Raw genomic sequence first — 16,410 nt, 5'->3', positions numbered from 1 at the left:
TTGAAAAAGTTTCGAGATGCACGTCACTTGCCTATGACAGGGTGCAGTACAACAGCATAGCACATGGACAATAATGCCCTTTTTCGAATCCTTGCTTGCATGTACACTAGAGGTTCCGGGTGAGATCGCGTTCATTGTTCACCTGCTTCGAAGGGCGAAGGAACCAGCGCACAGACATTTCGCTCCCGATTGTAGTCCGTCGCTCGAGAACTGAATGACTTGAGGATGACAAACGACGGCAATAAATTGGAACCGGTGTCATACCGTTCATGCTTGCAATCAGGTAGGGGAACATTTTTGCGGGTGACGAGGAAGAGAATACTCGTGGATCAAATTCAGAACGTAATTACCGTGAACTTGAATTGAAATTAGAAATTTGCGGAGACAAATAATTTAAGTACATTGAATCGCATTTAATTCTATTTGAAAACAGTTAGTCTTTGATGACCTATGACGTGGGTATAACGTATAGTGCTACTGCAATGCGACTGGGTATCCACGGAACACAAATATCTTTCAGTCTATCTATAACTTCAGTTTAGTATTTTTAATTCGATGAGACATCCTATAAATTTGATGGTAGTAAAATTGACACATTCAACCTCTTTAAAGTCGCTCTTGCGGATATAAACTAACTATTTCAGACGATTTAAAACGTGATACCGTTCAGGTTATGTATAACAGTTCGGCTGAAAAGTTCGTATCGTTTAATAGAAACACACATTTTTTTGCCAAAATTCGTTTTTATTATTCAACATAATTGCCATCAGAGGCGATACAGCGATTATAGCGATCTTCCAACTTTTCGATACCATTTTTGTAGTACGATTTGTCCTTTGCCTCAAAATAGACCTCAGTTTCAGCGATTACCTCTTCATTGCTTCTAAATTTTTTACCAGCGAGCATTCTCTTGAGGTCTGAGAACAGGAAAAAGTCACTGGGGGCCAAATCTGGAGAATACGGTGGATGAGGGAGCAATTCGAAGCCCAATTCGTTCAATTTCAGCATGGTTTTCATCGACTTGTGACTTTTTTTTAAATTTCGTCCTTCAAACGCTCTAAAACGCTATACAATAGTCACTGTTGATGAAAATTATACCATGCGAATCCCAAAATACAGACGCTATAACCTTACCGGCCGATTGTTGAGTCTTTCCACGCTTTGGGTTCGGTTCATCGCGTGCAGTCCACTCAGCTGACTGTCGATTGAAATTTCTAATTTGAACTACATTATCTAGATGAAGACAGAAAAATGGTTCACATTATCACTTGATTCAGAAGGTTCAAAGTGATATCCGGGAAGTAAATTGGAGTTCCGTGTTTCGTAAGAAATACACTCTGCAAATAGCGCATTTTACGACCATAATAAATTTTCTTGAGATAAGACATACTGTTCGTGATTTGGATCATTTTGATCATAAAATCATGAATAATTGTCATGACTTCCTGAAAATATAAAATAGTATGTTTCGTATGAGTCATGACAAAGGTAACAGATTTCTTTCAGTGTAGATGAAGTGTAAATTTGATAAGCTAAAAAAAGAACCTCGCTGATTGTAGGCAGTGTACATGTACGGTGAACTTCTTTCAAAATGTTACCTTTAGATATCTGTTTCACATATCTTCAGGACAGTAGTTCCGCAAGTTGGGGAAGACTTGAAAATTCAAATCCTGCCTCCGGAGAATACTATTGTGTAAATTTAATTTCTGCTATTTCATTCGCAATACGTTTTCAAATTATTTCTCGTTGGACATTGAGTAAAAAAGAAAGGGATTGGTTTTCATGGGGGCTACAAACAATTCCTGAACATTTCAGGACCTTTTGATGACCTCGTTTATTTTACAAAATCCTAATAAATGCTCGAAAACATTTCAGTACAAAGAATGTGACCCCTACTTGAATTAACAAATTCTTCGCGAATTGATGTTTATTTTGAATATCGTGCATTTTACTCCGGCTTTAATCTTATAAAGGTACTTTCCGTTGATTCCATGTCAAGTAAGCTTCTTTTTGAAGCATTTGTATGCAAATTTACAAAGGACGTTTTTTTACAGCTCTGACAAAATTTCTCGAGCATCCACGATTGAATCTACATTAACAAGGGTGGGAGCTGATCTCAAGGACAAAAAAACACGTCGGATCAAATGTACAAATGTACGCAGATACGCATTGTTTTGTCTGCGCAGGATGATGTCATATTCTCATAAAACAACTTTTTTGGCAAGAAATTTGTAATCTGCATGTTCGTAATAATCGTTTGAATTCTGAATTGCAAATGTTGGTGTGCTTCTCCTGTCTAAATTTAATATGTCGATCCATGATGTCACTACTATATCCAGGATGTGAGTATATGAAGCGTAACAGCATAAAGAACTCATTTCCGGCTACTATTTTAACCCAAGTTAGCAGGCATTTCATACGGGAGGAACGCAAATTGCTCAAATAAAGAATTAAAAGATTTCAAAATGCAATAAGTATTACCATTTCAGAGAAATCGATACTAGTAGGGGAAGATGTTCGGTTGCCGGCACCCCACCGTAACTTTTGACAGAAAGCAGATAGCGTCATTCCGACAAATGTCATGTGTGTGTAATAGCAGCACGTTCTTTTTGTGCCGAATACCGAAGTAAACAGACACTTGTATTTTTTGCTGTTTTTAAAACAAATTTTAATTGAGTGAAAATCAACCCAAAGTTTTTTTGGACTTTTTTTATAGTATCATAAATTGAAGAGCATCAATCGGAAAGGTGAGTGGATTGAATATTTATGTGGTGAAATCGATCTATTTCGTGATTTTATCCCGGATGCTATCAAAATTTTCGCACCCAAAGATTTTTTTTGTCATTTTCAAAATGTCTACCGATTTCGGTTACCGGCACCCCAAGGTGTTTGGTTACCGGGACTCCATTTTTTTCGACAAATCGTGAAAAATTGTCAGTGATATGCAGGTTGCTGTCGAGGCAAAGTAAGCCAAAGATGCTCCGGCTAAGAAAAAACGTGGAAGACCGGCCAAATCAACACCAAAGGCGCCTCCATCCAAATCATCGGCCAAGAGAGCCTAGGCGAAGTCACCATCAGATAATGAAGACTTTTGTCCAAAACGCCTCCGAAAAAAATTGATTTTTTTTTTTTAATAGTTGCAGTTTTTGCTTATGTTTTTTCGTTTTAAGCGAAATTTTTTGGGGTGCCGGTAACCGAACACCTTTTTTGAAGTGGCCAAAATTTACCACTTTACACAATTGATAATATAGTTTTTTCAATTAAATGAATCAACTTAGTTTCTTAATCAGTTGTTAGCTAGGGACTTTAGTCTCCCATTGATGTATAGATGTCCGCTTAATGTGCACTAAGTCAGATGTTATGAGCTTAAAATAAAAGGGTGTCGGTAACCGAACACTCTCCCTTATAATTTGGAAGTGTTTGACCAAAAACCGACAAAACGGTATTCGTTTGTTTGGCAAACAACCTTTTGCAAACTAGAAAAATAAACTGATTAGTTTTTAAAAATCTGCTCCTCTTTACATCATGCAATACTAAAATCTAAATTTTAGACACTCATCACTCTCGACTTCTGGAACCAAAAGTCGGATTCAGATAAAATTTAATAGCAACCCATGGAAACAAGAGAGCTAGGACTCTGAGCTTGTGAAACTCGGTCTAGCCATCCCTGAAAAAAATAAATGGTAATTTATAATTTTTTTTCATTTATTGTCCTGTAGTCCCGCAAGCAGAAATCGGATCCGATCAAAAATCAGTAGCAGGATATGAGATCACGAGATGTTACATACAAATATGAGTTTGTGAGAAGTGGTCCAGCTATATCCGAGAAAATCTAATGCATTTCTGATTACATATTCTTTCTTTATGCTAAAGACAAAAATTTAAAAATATTTGTTTGTTTTTCTGAAAGTTTTTGAAAAACCGATAAAATTCTCACCACTATTTACGTTTCGTAATCAACTCGTCAGTGCGGAGCAGTTCAAATCGAATTATTTAGTGCAAACTTAAGGTTCTACCTACAATCTGATAATTTCTGATAAGCAAGCTTGGATTACCCAGCGCGAAAGCCTTTTAAACACATCTTCTAACTAAGATCATCCCATATTAAGCTGGAAATTTCCAGGTCAAAATCCAGATAAATATGTTTGCGATGCGTAAATCGTATACCGTTTATGCTCGGCGTTTGGATGCAAAAATTTTCATTAAAACTCTATTAATGTTAATGTTGAACCGACGACACGACCAGGTACTTCGAAGAAAAATCGCAATAAAAAGTGTTCATGCGTGATCACTATCAGTTACCGAAGTATTGAAAGACCCCTAGGTAATAATAAAAATATAATTTACAAGCATCACTGCTGTGGTTGCTACGAAATAGTCACCATGCACAGCATAATAAACAAACAGGTAATACTTTAAAAGATGTATTATAAGTAAAACAGTTTATTTCAAGTTAGGCTAATTATATTGATTGCAGGAATAAACCAGTTTTCATGGCGCTAACAATAAAGCGATGTAATGAGGATTGAGCAAAATGGATCATATCCGTATATATTTGCCACTGAATTTTTCGTTTGCAATCTATGTATCTATCAAAAATATTTGAATGACAACAGGAATGATAATGTCGTTTCGGGATTTTGATTTTTTGCTTAATGTTCAGAATCGCGATTTTGCATTTCATTCTAATAATCAAAATACCCTGTCAAATCGTTCCCACGGATTGTCTCGTCTTCTACTGGTGTTTAAAAAGAATTTCAGGTCCTAATAACCGTTCTCACTTCCACTTTCACTTTCACTTCACACTTATATCACTTCACTTGATTTTCCTTGTTACCAGTATCACGCACACTGAAGTAGTCACGTAGTGAAAAAACTCATTTTTCCAAAAAAAATGATGTGATGTTCGTAATAACCACAAGCTCATAAAAGTAATTACTTTTTCCTCTGAAGCGACTTTCGTGATAAATACCTACATTCACTTCACTTGATTTTCACCGTGAAGTGATACCGGTAATAAGGGCCTCATTATATGAATTCGAAGAATTAAAAAGGGACACTCCGTTTCCGCATTTTAGCGTAGGCCACTCGACCTACGGTTTCGTCCACTTCTTTTGGTTCTTTCACACAACGGCATGTAGCTACGTACATATATCATTAAATGCAATCCATGTCAGCGAAGCGCAGATCACAGTTGAATGAAATTGTTGTCGCAGCATATTTCACCGGTAACTAAACATTTATTTTGTGTAGGACTTTTATATAATTGAAATATTGGTGAAAAAGTCATATAAAATTTGTGAATGCTGATTAGTACATTTGAAGGTATATAAATAATTGCAATCACGATCGAAATGATCTAACAAGTAGCAACATCATCAAAATTGCAGCATAACACCAACATTAGCGGTCATACTGTTCATCTGAGTACTACAATGCAATGGTTTGAAGATCATTCTGGTCTCACGGTGAGATTTTCTTCACCCTCTAAGCATCACGCCGTAGATAAACGCAAAAGCGGTTAGTTTCGGGTTTTTACGCACTTTGAAGAGAGGCTACAAGAATACATATTATTAGTGAACAGAATATATAATTAAATACAAAATTAGCAAGCCATAAAAACTCTTAATTCCGATTTAGATCTGCAGTCGACGATGAGAACTTTTGAGATGCTCTAGATTGAGCATGTGCAATAATGAAACCGAGAACGATTACCTTGAAAAGATAAACAATGGTAACTAGGGTTACTGTAACTGTTATTTCGAAAATAACAATTTCTCTGACCGCGTTCCCAATTTTAAACTTTTTACCTATTTTTATATATATAAAAAATAGGTATAGAATTCGCTCAAACTTTAGAAAATTTTTCCGAGGCCCGGAGGGCCGAATGACATATACCAATCGATTCAGCTCGACGAACTGAGCAAATGTCTGTGTGTGTGTGTATGTGTGTGTGTCTGTATGTGTGTGTCTGTATGTGTGTTGTCAACTAAGAGGTCGAGATCTCAGAGATGGCTGAACCGATTTTGATCAAACTAGTCGCAAATGAAAGATCTCCCCGTCACCCAAAACGCTATTGAATGGTTTTGAGATCGGATGTTTACTTTTTGAGTTATACAAAGTTTTATGTCAAAATTTTCAGTTTTTTGACAGTATCTGTCACAATTGACCTTGAAAACAGAATATGTTTTCAGACTTAGATTCCGCACGGTAATACCTATCCAACAAGCCATAGATTGTTAAAATCCGTCCATTTTTAACGGAGATATCGAAATTTTTCTGTAAGCGACTTTTCCCCCTATTCCAGCAGTAGGAGTTTTGAGCGCTGTATGACAAAGAAATGTTTGGGAGCAACGGAAAACACGATTTTTTATACTGTTACATACAATTGTTTCTAAGTACCAAAAGGATTGTGTACAGCATCCTTTTTCATGACATTTAGCCTCGGACCGATTTTGGCACGGCTCGTTTTTGGCAACATAATCGTTCGAATATGACATATATAAACCAGATGATGGCAGAATTTTTTTTAATTATTTTGTTTTAAACTACTTACAGCAATAAATGCAGGAACAACATAACATCCATATACCATTCGAATCAGTTCGTCGAGATCAGCAAATGCGTGTGTGACAAATAATTTCACTTAATTTTCTCGGAAAATTTCTTTTCTACAAATTCAGATTCATACGAAAAGTCGTATGCTCCAAAACAAAGTTCCTGCATTATGTTTGGTTCCGACCTCTGGTTCTGGAACTACAGGGTGATATGTGAAACGAAATCAAAATTGTGTAACTCATTTTTCTCGTAGATGGCTGAAACGATCTAAGATTCAAATGAAAAGTTTCAAGGTTCTATAAAACATCTTGCTCTTCAGTCAGATCCAACTTCCGGTTTCGGTGATAGTATACAAATGTCTATTCCACATAAATTAATCTGGTTTATCGGGTTAGCAGATTTGGATAGTCGATAAAAAAATTAACTTTTTTCAGTTTTAGTGGTATTCAGTTGTCGATCAGAAGGCACCTAAAAATTTAATTCGTGCTATGATCTCTCAAAGATGTCTTAACTGATTTTCAAATATTTTGAAACAAATGTGAACTGTACAGCTACTCAGGTGAATTTATCTGACTTCGGCCATACCGCTTTTAGAATTCCGGTTCCAGTATAAAATCGTTTCTCAAAGCTCAATCGTTTTCTCAAAAAAAGCCTAATCGAATTTCAGAAACAAAAATTCAAATTAAAACAAACTTATATACAAAAATTAATTAATTTTATCCAATTATGATATCCGGTTCTCGAATTACATGATGATGAATTTTTAAAATTCAAACCGATATAGAAGATGACAATCCCGAAAAGCTTCAAAGTTGGACTCAAAACTGTTGTAATATTTTCGTCATATGGCCATACGAATCGGTTTGGGTTATGCTGGTTCCTGAATACCGGCTCTGGAAGTACCTTAAATTACCGTAAACTCTAGAGTGGAACTTACATATCATGGCATGTTTAATCGATTATCACACTTCTAGATTCAAATTCGAACCGATTTGCAGTTTCGACATTACAGAGTAATGAGTGATTAAAATCTCAAATTGTCGCTTAAAACGACGGTCATTAAAATAATGTCATGAAAACTTAAACACCGAAGAATATTCATGCAAAAAACACATGCGGATTGATAAAAATAGGTATCATCTCACTGCTAGGTGGATTAAACACGTTTTTCATAAGATATCATTTTGACATTACCAGTTACTGAGGGGTAGCTCGATTTGCGATACAGTTTTAAAAGCGAGTGGCACGTCGTGTCGTCGGTTGAACTGCTAAGAAGCAATGACAGTTCAATTTGAATTGCTAATGTGCTGATGAGTCAAAAAATGAAATACGAAGAAAAAAATGATGGTCGAATGGAATTATAATTGATCGAAAGTTAAAAACCGTGAACATATCAAGAGTTATTCAAAATTCGAAATCACATTCTTGAACGCAGCCTGTACACGCAGACACGAATTACACACGAAAGCACCAGTAACGAAATTGAATCGTCGACTTAGATCATTCTGCGATTTGGCAAAGTTTTCGAAAATCTTATAGACTTAAGTTGTTTTTTTTTTTCATAAATACGTTTATTTCTTAAGGCAATTTACATAAGTTTTTCTTCGCCGTAGCATCACTTTTACAACTTAAGTTGTGTTGATTTAATATTTTAACTCAATCAATATAATGTTTTGTATAATAAAACATGTCTGAAATCTTGTATAAAATTTGGGAGAACCAAACAGAAATAATACACCAAAACAGATGCGAGTCTAATCGTTCGTAAAAAAAACTATTTAAGTAATAGTTCAGGTCATCATCAGGAATACGATTTATTCACAGAAAATCAACTACTGCTAACTGTTCATTTTCTACCGGTTCCTTTGTATTGTCCACATGCCATCGTTTTCACACAAAAGTTAATTAAAAATTTCACTTTCTTCCGCCTGACCAGATGGTTGGCAGCAAAATTTCACCATTGCGAACGCAAATGCAAGAGGAAAGAACAGAAAACGTTGCACTAAAATAACGCAATTACCCCTCTTGCACAGAGGCAACGCACAAACCAAGTCAACCGAATGGCAATATTACGTTCCCTTGACCAACAAAATCAACAAATCCCACAGACTGTAATGTTTGCTGTTGCACATCGGGCGGGTACTCCACTTGTTACAGCGATTACTTTCCATTTCAGGAACCTTTACCCAACCCGGAAAACTTTCGTTTTCATCTAGATGGAGTGGTCAACAGTCAGTGATAAAAAAACAGAACATGATGTTTGCAGTCCGAAAGGAACATTGCAAATAACCTAAACATTAACGAAACAAACAGATATATTATTTGATCGTTGTCACTAAAAATTAACAATTATCAATATTACGTGAGTATCCTAGTAACGGATTTGGTTATTTTTTGACGCCTCAATCTTGACCCAACGAAAAGCCTAGCATGTCATGCCTCCGTTTCGCAGCTGCCACCAATACATTCTAAAGTTAGAAGTTTTACACGAAAAAAGTAAACATTATTACACACGAAATTAGCCGAAGCGTACGAGGTAAAAAGTAATTGGATCTGCGGACGTCAACCCAAAGGACACACCTGCAGCAGCTCGGGTGCCGTTCAGGACCATACCATACCGCAGCAGTAATCCCACAGACAATCGTACCCGTATGAGTGTGGTTAAACTTCAACTGACAAATCTTACCATTCTAATGTAAAAAGCCATATAGTTCACAAGCGATTCTCCGATCGCGACATGATGGGACAGGTGGAAAGTCAACGTCAACGTCTCTTCCGGGATAGTTCAGAGCCCCCTCGAAGAGACAACAACCACCAGCAAACGGGTTCGTTATTTTTCTGGAACGTTGGTGTCCTGATATCATCTTTCGTTCAATGTGTTAGTAAACTGCCTATCCCACCTCAGATCTCTCCACTCAGCATGCGTACATTTCAACGAGCCCACCACATTCGGGACAGTATCGATTTTCCGGGATTTTCTCCGGTTGCTATTTTTATTGTTGGTACCGTTTCGCCACAGGATTTCACCGATACATTGAAAGCTCGAGGATATAGAAAAAGCGAGAGTGAGAAATATACACCCTCCATCCAGCATGCCTATTCTCGGCCGGATGGCGGAAAAGCTCTCGTTTGGCACGAAGGTTTTCACTGTCAGATATAGCTACAGATATTACATGGTGCCCACTATGTAGTCATTCACTTGGCCTCCAACTGCCAATAGTTTAGGTCCGTTTTTCAGCGTCAAACTGGCAAATGTTGTCCCTTGGTAACGAGTGTTAATTTTATCGATTGAACGAAACACGGCACTTGCTTGTTCCATAGACACAACCACCGTTCCTCTCGTACTCAAAGTTTTATTCGTGCACCATGAAATCATCAGAATTGCACGCGAGGGACCTTTGGAGTATGCCAGGGTCATCCATTCAGCCGAACGATAGGCAGCAGCAGCAGTACCCCCACGATAATGCATTTTTTTCTTGCCCCGTTGCCGTCGCTACAATCGTAAACTCACCCCTTGTTTCGTATTTAATTGCACAATCAATCGACGGAAACTGGTTGAAAATCTCACTTTAAACTATGACGTATCTGACCGTGATAGTCCGGAGTAGAACAGGTTTGAGCGGTGCCTATCTAGTTATAGTATAATTTATGCCATGACTGTTCCGAATCAAGCGGTAGCAACCTTCAGTCTAGTTCAGGCTAGTTGCAATAGTTGATGCAGTCTGATAGCACTCCGACTGTACTGAGATAGGTTTTCGATGTTTGGATACAATGTAACGAAATGTCAGGTTGATCGTTGAACAAATAACCATCCGATAGTTCAAGTGGTAATTGCACAGAGATTAGTTTTAATTTGATTTGTTTGCATTTTAGTGCGTCTTTGCTTCAAACTATACTTTCTTATCGAGAAGTGTTGAAAAGTTAGTGAGCGGGATTAAGGGCGACCGTTAAGGAGGGAGAACATTGGTCTCAAAAAGCTCGGATAACTTGATATCTTGGCATAAGAAACTAACTCTATCTAAAGATTGTTGAGATAATATTGAACAGGTGAGGTGCACTTTCACGGAAAAACATCAACATTTCATTCGTTATGATTTCGAAGGAATGATGAACATTTTGAAATACTTTGTATCATCTTTTCGACGTTCTGCTCGTCAACTTCCTATTTGATGAATTCCACCTAGTTGTCATGATGTCTTTCGATTTTAGTGGTTACTAGCCAAATCTTAACAATATTTGACCGGACCTTGTATTTTTCAATGAAAAACAAAATGTACCTATTTTTCCGCTCGAATTCCTACTTTATCCAACACAGTCGAAAATCGTTTACGGTAGAGACGACAAAAACAAAGACAATACAGTGTAGTGAACCATAGTGTATTCAAAATGAGTAGAAACGATATACGAAAACCTGAAGCTTGGCCTTCGCGATCAAATCCAATTTGTATTGATTTCATGCGCTGCAAAATTAGACCAGCAGCAAATGAAATAGAAATCTTACTAAAAGAACGAATGCATCTAGACGTAAAAATGTTTATAAAATACAATTCAACAAGGCTTGTAACTCAATGTATATTATGTTTAGCCGTGAACGAGATTGCATTCGCTTCGGTAAACAGCAGTGTTGAGTTCGATAACGTGCAATACAAAATTCCAGTGAAGGTGGTAGACAGTGCTATAGAAATGCGTGTACATGTACTTGTACGAGTTCTCTAGCAGATCAGGGAACATTACGTTCAAGAAAAAAAATTTGCAGTACAGAGAAATTCTTTCCATCGAAAGGTAAGTGTGGCGAAATTTTTCTCCGATATCCGGTATGGCGTGCGAGTGTTACGTATGTGACTATATAAGGCGATCTCATCTTACGTGATTTTTGACAGGGCGGAAGACATCCTTGTGAATCGCTGGTAACTTACGAGAATCAACTGATGTGAGTTCTGTAAACAACCTGCTTACTACGGTAAACTTTGCACTGAGACTACGAAAAAGACAACTTCAACCAAAGACAAGGAAATCCGTTCAGAAGCAGTAGCTAGGGAACCCAGTACTCCTGTTTCGAAAATACTTTCATCAACGAATCAACTAGCAACTACCATCAATGCACAACAAGGCACAAACTGTGGATCTAGCGATGATCCCAAGACTGCGAACAACAATGAAAACGAAAACAAAACAGAAACTACTCACAACAATACGTTTGACAACAACACCGACGATGACGATGAAGCAATGGACCTATCTGGGTAGAAATGGAAAGAAACCCCCTCCCCCCCCCCCCCAAAAAAGGGTGCTAACGAGATCCAATAACAAAATATTATTAACAAATGAATGGCTCATTGGGACACGTAAAGCTTATACGCGATAGGCAAGAAAGCGTGTCCGAAAAAACGCATTCTATTTTTAATTGAAAAATACAAAGGTCCAGAAAAACTTTGCAAGATTTGGCTAGTTGCTACTTTAGCCGAGTGACCCTTAAGGTGAAATGTAGCGTCATAAAATGCGCGCAAAATTTTATCCGCTTCAGTTGAACGAACCGTCGCACAAAGCGTACCAAGAAAAACGGCCACATAGAAATTAGAACTTTTTTCAATGATTGAGCGCAGTGGGTTTACCTCTCGTTATATTGGCTTGTAAAAAAGACGGGACGTAATGGATTTTAGAATTCTTCACACTTTGAATATTAGGTTTTGCACGATGACGACACAAATGAACTGCCGATGAATCAAGTTCATCTTTGACAGTTGCCGTGTACTTGTTTTGTTTTGCGACTGCAAATTAAAAATTGAAAAAATGACGAAAAGGTGCCTGGTTAAAACGTATTCCACAGTGAAAATAACTAAAAAGATTGCCCTGTATGTGTTTCCAGCATCAAGGAGCGATTTATTTATGAATCTGTTGAGTGTGAGGCGACTTGCAATTTTTATATTCGAACGATGAACTTCTGATGAACTTTTAAACTGTAAACAAGTACACGTCGACTGTCAAAAAAAGTTCATTCTGTTAATTTTTGTGAGGTTATGTCATGTTCGTGCAAAACCTAATATGGTGATTCAATCATCATTGTTAGTGATTACTCTTACACTAGAGCTATATATCATGAGTAATTATGAATGATTAACATGATGTTAAATGTATATGTATTGACTAACTTGCTAACCATGTATATGCCTGATTTTAGTAGCAAGCATCGATTCTCCTTCAAAAGAACGGTTGATGACAAGAGAACATTCAAGTATTTTCGATATCTTTGCCAGTCGTTCACCAGGCCCTTCCCGCCGATGAGATAGAATTTACGTAAAAGTATTCACCATTAACTTTTTTCGGAAGCGACTTTCGGAATTGTATAGCATGATGAGTCTAGAAATGTCTGTTTCAACGATAACGAACCGAAGACCAAACAGCCTCCGGTGCCAGAAATCATCAAATAATAATTTCATAGATTACATTTTTAATACATTCCAATTATAACTAATAGTTCATCATACCATGCAGTTAAAATTATTTAGTGAATCTTTTCTCAAGCACATATTTGGGGCACGAAATTGAATATAAAGTTATTTCGTAGTTCCTTATTATTCAATCGATTTTGAAAGCAAAATCAAGCGTTGATTCATTGTATTCATAATAATTGAAAAACCAATGAATTCCAATAAGTTTTCCATGCTGACTGGCTCGAAGCTGGCCCTCAATGTTTATCACGTTGTTTGTATAAATGACAGCTACTTAGAAAATAAACGATTTCTTACAATACTCATTTTATTGTATTCAAGTCGTTTTTATTTCAACACAAAACCCAATGCTGCATAAATTTGCGTCATTATTTTATATCTATTTTTTGCTCACGATATAATGCCACCGTGCCCACCGTGCATTTCTCACACCACCTCAATACGAAACAGCAGCGCGCAAGCAATAAAAGAAATGCAGAAAAGTTTATGAAAACTTTTTCAATTTTCGGTTGTTTTCGCTAAAATTTTATAATTTTGAGTTGCATTTTCAGATTCTTTGTGAAATTCTGCTACAAATACTACTTTTCAGTTCAAAAATCATCCCCGTGGGACGGAACAGTGACCGTTTATACATTTCAAAAACCAATTACGGCTCGGCAAAGCAAAATTTCAAAATTCTAAGAATACTTCGTTATGATAAATTTGATTTCGAAAACTTAAGTGTTTTTGGTTTTTCGAAAATCGGTCTAGTTTTTGAATAATTGATCAAAAACGCGATTTTCGCATTCCGCTACATTTCACCTTAAATGGTGTCATGATAACAGGAAGGGCTCCGTCGAATAGACTTACGAACAGTATGTTCAAGAGATTTTCGCCATTTCATCGAAATCAAAACGAATGACATGTAAATATATCGTTACGAAAGTGCGAAAGACCACACTTGAAAGAATTCCTAGAGTCATTGGGATCGTAACACTAGCAATAAATCTGTCCCGCCATCGAATGTATCAGGATACATTTCCTGGCAATTTGATCTCGATTATAGTTAAACTTGTAAGTTTTATTATCGGTTCAAATCGAACTAATAAGCTATCACTAGCTGCTCGATTTGAAATGCTAACGCCTTGAAGAGTCGAAGACGAAACGTAATCCAAAGTATGAAGAGTTTTCCAAGAAAAGATAATTGGAAAATAATCGCCCTTATTCTGAATTTTTATCGCATTTCATTCGCACTCCTAATAACGCTAGCAATATCAAAGGTAGCTAGGATTCGACCGAACCATATTCGATCGCAAAACCAATACGTCGTTATTCAGAATAAGGGCAAATATCATTACAATTACGAATTAAATTTCAATAGCCTTATTATATATCCATCGTATTCAGTATCGGATAAATAAAGCGAAAGAAAGGGTTATACTTAATCTACTTAACAGCAAGACTTCGACTCATCAGACTTTTCCTTTTTCGTCAGGAAAGTGCCCGTAATCCACCAATGTCCTCTGAAGTAGTCGTGTTTTAACCTCGGCGGTCACATTGGCTGTGAATCTTGAAAATTCATGGAAACATTAGGATAAAGTTAAATAACACTTTTAACACTTTTTATCCTTAGTATAGATTGTCATATGATCCTGTCGTGTATGAAAATAATACACATATGGATAAGAACTTGTGAAAAACATCTGCTGTCACTATGTTATACGCAAGCACATATACGTAACAAGTTTTCCATACATGCAAAATATGCGATTCATGAAGTATACGATAAAACAATTAAACTTAGCCACAAGTCCAATTGGAAATTCAATTGAAACGCTGGGCACGTATTCAAATAAACATTTGAGATTTCATTGTTGTTTCTGGTATCTAGTGCTAAGTGACCAGATTCGAACCGGTTACCATCGCCCACTATGTAATTATAATCGACAGCCACCCTGATCGGCTTGCCTGGCAGTGTTCAGAATATATTACGCTTGAGTTCTGCCAATTAATGCGTGTGGGGTGATCTTCCTTCGCTTGTCATTCATTGACCAACCGTGTGCCTACGCAAGCAGCCTCAACAAACGTGGGAAGTATGCTACGATGTGTAAACTTACCTGAAAAGGAAAAGAAAACAAAAAACTGAATTAATTAAATGAAATGGAAATTCAGTGAGTCAAATGAAACACGAAATATTTCTACTTTGCATCAACAGACGGCCTCCCGGCCATGTTTTGACACTTGGTTTAGTGTAAAGAGGATCGGTGCGTCAACTTCCGTTTCTGCCAGAAGTAACAAAAAAAAACCTTCGGATGAATAGAAACCTGAATTCAATAGAACAGGCCCTTCGTCCGTTGCTTCTTCTTAGAGGCTTTGCCTGTTTCCTACATTCGTAAATAAACGTTCTTGTTCCGCAGGTTCAAGGTTTCTTATATAATTCCCTTTCGATTACTACTGAATTTGAAATTAGAACGTTGCCGAAACTTCGAACATACGTGAAATCCAACGCGCAACGTCGCTAAACCTCACGCTTCCGGTCGTCACAGCTCAACCAACCAGGACTACAGGCGCACTATCAAACAGCATTCTAGGCGTGCTGCAAGAATTAGACTCGGATAAGGGGATTAATTTAGCGTTGATAGGGAAGGAGAGAAAAAAAAACCGTGAGATGCGTCCCCGTGCCGAATAAAGTCATATGCTCTATTGATTTCCACTGCCGATGTGCATACAACGTTCGGGAGGGTGATGATGATTGTGGGAAAAAAAGTCACACGTGTTGAAAAACAACGGATTGCCACGCCGACGCTGGCGATAGAGATCGGTATCTGAGTGGATTAGTAAACGGGGAGATACCGGGGAAGGGTCATTCAACTTGGTGTTGACGAAACGGAACCCAGGAGTGTGCCGAAACTAGTTTTGAAAATTAGATTCGAAGGGACAGCTGGGATGGGAAATTACGCAGCAAATAGAAAAAAAGGTGGTGAAAATAATCAACAACAATGAAGATGGCTCTTCAATGATCCCCAGAGACAAATCATTTTTCAATCATATCTAGTTGATTCGAATTCATTTTGATTCCGACTACTAACCAATTTTAGAACTTTGTGAGTAAGATTGACATCAGTTTCTAATCAAAATTGAACAAAATAAATAGACAAAAATTCAGTAAATATTAAGGTTGAAATACCATGAGTATAAACAACTTGCACAATATATTGAAAATTTCCAACTTGAGTTAATATAATGAGATCTATTTTTAGATTGCATCGACCTCTTGAATCAGTTTTTGTTTATGCGAATCCTGGAAAGCTGATTTCGAGCCCAAATGGAAACCTTTTTGAAATTACAGTTTTGAAAAATCTAAAAATTAAGGAAGTAATTTTCAAATAAATAGTTAGATATAAATGTGAAGTTAGAAGAAAAT

General features: G+C 37.1%; 1 protein-coding gene across 2 annotated transcripts in view; it reads right to left on the bottom strand.

The window, feature by feature from the left end:
* The window catches only part of LOC131429549 (histone demethylase UTY), a 152,405-nt gene that overhangs the window by 31,469 nt on the left and 104,526 nt on the right, over positions 1 to 16,410 (bottom strand). The window lies entirely within an intron of this gene.

This window comes from Malaya genurostris, chromosome 2 (genome assembly GCF_030247185.1).
Source record: "Malaya genurostris strain Urasoe2022 chromosome 2, Malgen_1.1, whole genome shotgun sequence".
NCBI classification, from domain to species: Eukaryota; Metazoa; Arthropoda; class Insecta; order Diptera; family Culicidae; genus Malaya; species Malaya genurostris.
Note: the sequence above shows the minus strand (reverse complement) of the source record. Positions and strands in the feature narration are given on the sequence as shown.